This window comes from Egretta garzetta, unplaced genomic scaffold, assembly GCF_000687185.1.
Source record: "Egretta garzetta isolate BGI_Z169 unplaced genomic scaffold, ASM68718v1 scaffold890, whole genome shotgun sequence".
NCBI lineage: Eukaryota > Metazoa > Chordata > Aves > Pelecaniformes > Ardeidae > Egretta > Egretta garzetta.
This window is the reverse complement of record NW_009258295.1, coordinates 241,332-249,474: the sequence shown is the minus strand read 5'-3', so window position 1 is coordinate 249,474 and position 8,143 is coordinate 241,332. Positions and strand designations below refer to the sequence as shown.

Sequence of the window (8,143 nt, the reverse complement as noted above, 5' to 3'; positions counted from 1 at the left end):
GAGGTGGGGGGGAAGCTGACAGCCTGATGGTTATTGGAGATGGCTACTGACTGCAAATCCAGAAGCAGGTCTTGCTGGTGGAGTCGTTTTCTTGCTTTCATTTGGTGAGATCAGAGGGGGAAGGGGAAAAAACAATCGCACGTCACCTCGGTGGCAGCAGGGGAGGACGCATCCAGATGGACCCTGCAACTGCAGCTGGCCTTTCTGCACCACCTTCTGCATGAAGATCCCAAAGCACCTTACCGATACAGAGGGAGCTGGGCTCCACAGCTGATCAGACACCGAAGAGGCGGTCTCTCTGTTTGCAGATGGCAACACGAAACATTATTGGGAGGAAACAGGGTTTTTTCCATCTTGCAATAAGCGATGAGGATTTTTGAAAATTTCTGGATTGCAACAGAAAAATCAAATTTTGCAATCCTGAGATCTGAACAAATACCAGAGAGGGTCAAGATGTTTGACTTCTGAAATATTTGCTGTAGGCATTAGAAATAAAAAATAATTTGGAAAGAAAGTCAATTGGGAAGAAACAAAACCATAACCAAAACCAAAACACTTTTCATTTGACCAAAAAAATTCCAAATGAGAAATTCATCAACACTGATACTTTTTTGTGAAGAGTTCCAGTTTCAGTGAACTGGCATTTTCAAATGAAAAATGTCTTGTCAAAAAATTCCTGCCTAGCTCTCCTTTCACTGTGTAGGGAGACTGCATGTTTTGCTCAAGGTCACTCCATCAGTCGGTGGTAAATCAAAAGGACTCAATATACTTTGCAAACTAAAATTACAGCCCCCTATTCTACATGGTGCAAACACCCATCAATCCCCTCTGTCTCAGTGAGGGGTTCCCTAATCTAGGCACTAGCCCTGTGAACAATATTAATGATTGCCTCCATGATACTTAAAGACCTGGTTTCGGTCATTGCCTTGGTCACCTTCTGGACCCCAGCAGAACCCTCTTATTCAGAGACCAGCCAAGGGGACAGGTAGCTCCTCCACCAGGAGAGTGAAACTTCCTTCACTTTGCAGTGTGGGTTTAGGCTTCATCACGAGACAAGCGACAATTCTCCGATGCCATTTCTAGAGTTCCCACTGAGGTGGCCAGAATGGTAATTTCTGTGCAATTCACTGCAGAAAAGACCCACAGACAGGTCACCCTGATCTCCTCCTAGGGACGTCCCCAAGAGAAGGGAGGTCAGGACCAGTTATTGTGGGAGGTGTTTGAAAAGTGCCTTCTTCCGTTCAGCTCTGGTGAAACGTTGGGCACCAGGGTTAATGCTCCAGTGATGAGATACTCTGCAGGATCACCAGGAACTGGGACACAATCCTGATTACCTGAAACATATATAGGGTTTGGAATGCACAGGGGTTTCCCTGGAAGGTACGGGAAGAGATTCAGATAGGCAGAGTATGGGCCACTACACTAAACTCCTCTTTAGCGGGAATAAATACACGCACAGCCCCCACAGCACAGGCACCATCCACATAGATAAATTGATCAAGATCCATATTAAAAATGATAGAAGGAGGGAGAAAAAAAAAAAAGTCAACAGAACTCTATTAGACTTTCTTCCCTAAGCAAACATAAAGGGACTGATAATGCAATGCCTGGAACGTAAATTGCCTCTAATGGGAACAATACACAAATATCACCACTTAAAGAAAGGCAATTAAAAATAAGATGCAGAAATGGAGGGTGGCGTTTGTTTATTTGCACTCGTCTGAAGTCCAGGCATCCATCCTGCTTACAGTAATTTCTCTACACAAAGACCTTTGTGCTACCAAGACTGCCACCAACCAGACACTCCCAGCAGCCCATGCCTCTCACCAGCATTAAAAGAAATGAATTCTGCTCTCCTCCTGCTGCCAGATATTGCTAAACTGAGGGTGACTCTTAAAAGAGCTCTACCCTGATCTTGGTTCTCAAACCAGACTGGCTTTGCTGCGGTGTGAGCGATGGTGACCTACGCTAGGGAGACCTCCAACAACACCAAGGTCCAGCATCGGTTCCAAGAGAGCTGAAGGAACCAACCTCTACCGATGAAACCACCCTTGCTCTCACCACATCATCCACCGTAACCACCCGAGGCACAGCAGAGCGGCCCCTCCTGCTTCCCCCACCGCTGGAGCCAAGAGCGGGGTAACCTTGGTGAGATCCACCAGAGGACCCGCCTGACAGCTAACGCTGTTGAAGTGTCGATTTCTGTTTGACATTTCCTAGACCCTCTTTGATTAGCATTCTCAAACACCCCGCGCCCATACGTATCTTCCTAATAGTCTTGCTGTGCCACTACAGAAAGATTCATATCATGCATTAATAATTATAATGCTTCTTTGAATGACAGGGATGGCACTTGCTGTTCTAACTCACATGATTGCTCTCACATGATTGCTTTGATCTAATCCCAAGACTGGAGTCATCTTGAGCAGATACTGAGCTATCCCTGCCTCGAATCTCAAAAAAAGAGCTTTCCACATTCTCTATTTTACAGTAAAACCCCCAAACAGCAGCAGCCTCACAGGGCTTTTATTTATTTTTCCAGATTGCGAAATGGAAGGGTAAATATTACTGCTCGCAATACTGTAGACCGATCACTCACACAAGACAGACTGACAGATGGTGTAAGCTTCTATTCCTCACCCCAGAGCTCCTCCAGCGAGCCTCAGACCCCCCCAGCAGCCTCTCGCGTGGGCACCGCACCCCGAGCAGCTCTGCCTGCTCCTCCCAAGCCCTGACCTGTTGTCTCGCCCCGTTGTTCCAGTCCGACGGCACCCAGCAAGTTCTGCAGCTTCTCCCAGCCGAGACCTGCAAGCATCAGGCCAGTGCCAGGCTGCTTGAGCACAGGGACCAAGCGACATCCCAACCAGCAGGCAGGGTCCGTCCCCATGTCGGTCAGAAGACACCGAAGAGCAACCAACATCAAAGAGCTGTGTTGGCTGAAGTGCCTCAAAATAAACTTGCCTCATTAAGCCACTTGCAGCCAGGGGTAACCACCATCCGAGTGAGCTGGCTTGCATGTACGCTGCTCCTCTACCCGCCGCGCGGGTGCTCCCACGGTTCAGCTGCAATCCTACCCCAGACCCACACCAAGGAGACCACACATCTCCTCCTCAAAAGCAACCACGCTGATCTTGGTTCTGGCTTTGACAGTCAGCACAATTCAGGGCTGAATTTAAAATACAAGGATATTCTCTTCTGGCCCCATGCAAAGGGGTTGTTGGGGCGTTGGGTTTTTTAAATGCAGATTGTCAAAACGATCCTCGCAGCAATTATGGTCTGTTATATCAACAAGTCCTCAGGGACTCATCCGCAGTCACGTGATTGACACATCCACTACGCTATCTTGACACAGTACGGCACCGATCATGTTAACGTCTTTACCATGCACAAGCAGTGTCTGCATTAATGAGAGCTGTACTCGGGAAAGGTCATCGGACATTTGCTGGCACTAGGCTTAGCAGTTTCTTAGGTATTTACATATTGCGTCGGCGAGCCAGCGAGTTGCCCCTAATCAGTTCATCTCACAAACACCCCTCTACAAGCTGGTCTTCAAAAATGTTTTCTCCCCCTAAAAAACACCCAATTCACAGTGCCAGAAATAGTGCATCACTAATCTGGTAAATTGGTTCCTGAGCTCTTTCGGGTCTAGAATAGGTTGTACAAGCAGACACTGTTTAAATTAAGATCATTTTGAAGGCAAAAACTTCCACGGAAAGAAATTCCGAGGACGGGGTTACCCACGCTGCCAATGCACCACTGCTGGCAGGCACTTTCCATCTGATGAGCTCAAAAGACATTGCAAATACAAATGAACTCAGGTTTCAAGACCAAGCTGTCAGCAGGCAATGCCATTATACCCATTCTGATGAAAAATGCCGGAGCACGGGCAGGCAGGCAGTTGGCTGCAGCCTGGGAAACGAAGCCCAGAGTTCTGGTTTTGAACTGCGCTTTGAACATTTCGTATTTTAGTGGTTTCTGACCCTTCATCTTCCCTGCCTCTTGCCCCACGTGGACGTACACTCCTGGCAGGTGGCCTTGGTCAAGCTCACGCTTGGCACACTTGGATGTTCTTGACAAACCAGGCCAACAGCACGGTGCCATGGGGCCCCAGGGACGAGCACATCGCAGACAGGTTGAGGGCCTGATGCATCGTTCGGACAGGCCAAGCCTGGAGAGTTTGGGGGAAAATAAAGCTAAAAAGGAGGGAGAGGAAACAGAACAGTCTGCTGGTTTGATTCTTGCCTTCACCTCCAGAAGTGGTGGCCACTTTAGATGTCCTACTGCGAAGTGCAGCGTGTGGGACAGTTCCTCATCATCATTGTTTGATGAACACGAACTGTCTGAGATACCAGGTGGGACATCTGCGTAACAGACTGAGGTGTATCAAGGGAGTAGCCGGTCCTGAAAATCTCTCTGAAATCTGGCTTCCCTTAGAAAAAGCCTAGAACGTGTAACTGTAGAGAAAATGCGATTGAAAGCCACTATTTGTTTCCATTAACAGTCTTAAAGAGAGGATTTCTTTTAAACACAAAAGATGAGGAGGAGCAAACTAATTAAAAATAAGTCAGCGGCAGCCTTGGGAACATCCTTGTGAGGACTGAAATAAAACGTAGTCCTGGAAGCTCGAACCACCTAAGCGATGCATAAATCGGGAGTGCTGGGCTCTTCGCTCTTACTTCTATTAAAAAGAAAACCAATGGAAATTAACCTGTAAGCGCACGGCGGCAGCACGTCACCCCGCGCGTATGAAATCACACCACGTGCAGCTTATGACGAGGAAAGGGAGTTGAGGGAGGTGGAGGAAGGTACGGGGGTGGAAAAAGGGGGAGGCAGGGAAAGTTAAAAAAAAAAAATAAAAAAATCTCTGCCTCAGCAAAAGTTTTCATTAAAATTTTAGACAAATGATCTCTGTGTCCTTCTCCCATGCTGCCTGGGGCTCCATGCTATTTCTATGCAAATAACAACCTCGTGGTTTATATCTTATTATTTCCACCGGAGCTGCGGCGACATGACCCGAGACGTGTGTGAGGTAGACAGCGAAAGAGAGAGAGGGAGAGAAAGAGAGGGAGAGGGAGGGAGAGAGATGGAGTGGCTGCTTGCTGAAGTGTGAAAAAATATTGTCAGGAGTGAGCGGCAAGAACAAAAAAAAAAATTGCAGGGATAACGTGTTTATTTCAGCCCCTCTCCCCATGTGAACCAGCACCTTTTAAAATTCATTGGGCATCAGGCGATCATGCACAATCCATCTGCTTTCACTTTATCATTTGCATTTCATGCCTCCTGGCTTTTGATGTGCTGATACTTTGATGCAGTCAGGAGACGCGCATTATCATTATTTCAATTTTCAGGGGGGTCAGCGGGCTCAGCACAGGCGCGCGCACACACTCACAGGAGAGGAATGAAATGTCATTTCCACCTCTCCACCCCCTGCTGAAATGCAATGGTGAAGACAAAAGGGGTACAGATGAAATGCAGCCCTGGTGCCCCACACGCAGAGCACTGTCCCCACCGCGGAGCAGCACGCACCTTTTCCCCGGGTCTCTCCCTTGCCCGTCCATCTGGACTATAAACAAAGACAGCTTAATCGGGAGCGGAGGGAAACCTTGCACAGCTCTTGTGCAGTTTCTTGTCACCCCTGACAGGCAATGGGGCCGAGAGAATCCTTAAACCTGCCTGATATCGGGTGTCTCGCGGTGCTACGCCTCTCTACTTACAAAGCAGTGACACGGATGCAGCGAACAGCCGGCACGTGATTATAGGCACCCTCCAGAACCAAACATTAGCTTCAGCTAAAGATGATATTGACCTTGAGCTCATCATCTAAGTTATAGGTTACAGGCCAGTTTTGGCAGCTGGACCTTTCCCTCTACACCTAAACCCTCAGGCTGGGTTTACATAATGATAACGAACAAGACTAGCAGCAGATCTGCTGGCATATAATGTTTGTCACAGTCCCCCTCTGCTCCCCCCTGTAAGTTAAAAAGAATCCAGTATTTCATAAGGAAAAAAAAAAACAAAAAACCAAACCAAACAACTTTCCAGAAAACCCCTCACTGCTCTCTGAAATTGTCTCCATTGCTGCAGAAACATTTCTGCACCGCACATTCTCTTCTTGCAGAGAGAAGACATTTTGAAGACGACGTGTATGCAGACACAAGACCACACGTGAGCTTCGTACAGCATCCTCTGTGAAGATGGTATGTAAGAGCCAGCATTGGAAAAAATGGTCTCGAATCTCTGACACCTAACTGGGAAAAGCTAAAGGAATATCTGCATGCAACTGTCTTAGAAAACATTCAGTTCCAACTGTCACACAAGGTAGCAGTTTCCAGTTATTTATTTTTGTTTCACTCGTGATCTTTCCTCAAGACCCCGCCAGCTGGATTGGTGACCTTCTAATTCCCACAAAGTAAAGCACTGACTTTGCTGCCCAGGGCTCTTCTCACCATCTACTCTAAGGGAACATGAAGAAGCAAGGCTCACTCGCTCCACAGAGGAAAAACTACAATAGGTTTCCACCATGAGACCCTTCTGGAGTCTTCTTCATGTGAATGAACACGAACACATCATATAGCATGCCCAAACAGCCTCCGCATTCCTACAAGACTTTGCTTAATTACCCCTGGCTGATAGTGACCTGACTTCTAGCCAAAAGAAAATTCAAACTATCCATCTAAATTCAAGGGACAATGTTTAACAGTTTACATATAGGAACAGGGAGACAGAGGATAAGCCTGAAGTAGATACAGCCTCCATGGCAGGAAGATGCAAATGCATTAGTATTCCCCGTTTGCTTCACACCCTCCTCAAGATCTCAACTGGCCTGAGCTTGGTCATTTCAGGTGAGCACTGGGCGTCTTTTCACTACTTCAGAGGTTCTTCTGGGACACAATTATAGCTGGATCCATTCAAGAAGCTGTGAGCAGAACTGCAGGGACTGGAAAATGAAGATCATATGAACTAGCAAGACACGTCACACAACATCCAGGAGTGAGTGGGGATTCCCAATCTCCCACTATCCAAGGACAGGTAAACTTCTTGCTGGGTCCGGGCTTGGCTGGCTTACTGGGAAAGCTGGATAGGATGCAGTAGGTTTTCCGTCTTTGCCTAACCTTTAGGCAGGTAGAGGTTCAGTGCCTACATAAAAATATTTGCCTTTCCAACAGAGCAGGGTGGAGAGAAAAGGACACATGGGATTATGCAGCCTATCGAAATTCTTGGGATGGGATAAGTCACCCCCTGAAAGCACCTCCTCCTGCCTATACCTGCCGGCAGATGTCAGGTGCTTAATTTAGACTAAATCCTTAATTTTTAAGTGCCTAAAATTTATGGAGATTAATCTAGTCCTATACAAACAAACATTCACTCCACGGGTAGAGAGTTCAGTTAAACCTGGAAAGAAGAGAGAAGAAGAGGCAGACTAAACAGACCGGCCCTGCCATCTGGGAAACTCTGCAGGGCCCCGATCCCCAACAAATGACAGCTGGAACCAGGCAACTTACTCCACTTCAACAGGCACTAAACTGACTCAATTTCTTTTTAAAGGATGGATCTTCAAATGCCTCTTTTCCTTCCATTGATGCAGGTGTGTGTGATGTGTGTAAGAGATCTAACTGAGGGTGCTGCAGCCTAGAGTTGATAGGATCAATGCTTCATTTTCTGCAGAGCCCCCTTTATTCAGGGGAATAATTCAACGAGAGACTATTTTCCTTTTATCTCCCATTGTCAGGCAGGCACTCCTTGAAACGCAGCTTGCGATGAAGCACAACCACCCCAGGTGCTGGAGAGTGCCTGAGAACAAAGCTGCACAATGGGGAAGGGCACTCGCGCCCGCACAATCCCAACTCCCGCGTAAACAAAGCCCTCAGTGAGAGGGGACAAGAGCCGAGTCGGCTGTGAGCTGTGTCTGCTCAGACAAGGAGCTGAAGGCTGTGATATTAATAGGCTTAGGGCAGCAAGGGAGAAAAACCGCCTCTGGTAGGGGGAAAAAAAAAAAAAAAAAAAAAAAAAAAAAAAAAAAAAAAGAAGAGCCACTTTAGTAGTGAAAGCAGCAAGTTTTCTTACAGCCCAATTTATTCCTCCCTGCCCCCACAGCTGAGATTTCCAGTAGGTCTGACCCTTTGAAAATCACCATCCACACACT

The 8,143-nt window shown here is 47.2% G+C and overlaps 1 protein-coding gene across 1 annotated transcript in view; it reads right to left on the bottom strand.

Moving 5' to 3' along the window:
• ACACA (acetyl-CoA carboxylase alpha) overlaps positions 1-8,143 on the bottom strand; it is a 136,575-nt gene that overhangs the window by 41,402 nt on the left and 87,030 nt on the right. The gene's annotated exons all lie outside the window — the stretch shown is intronic.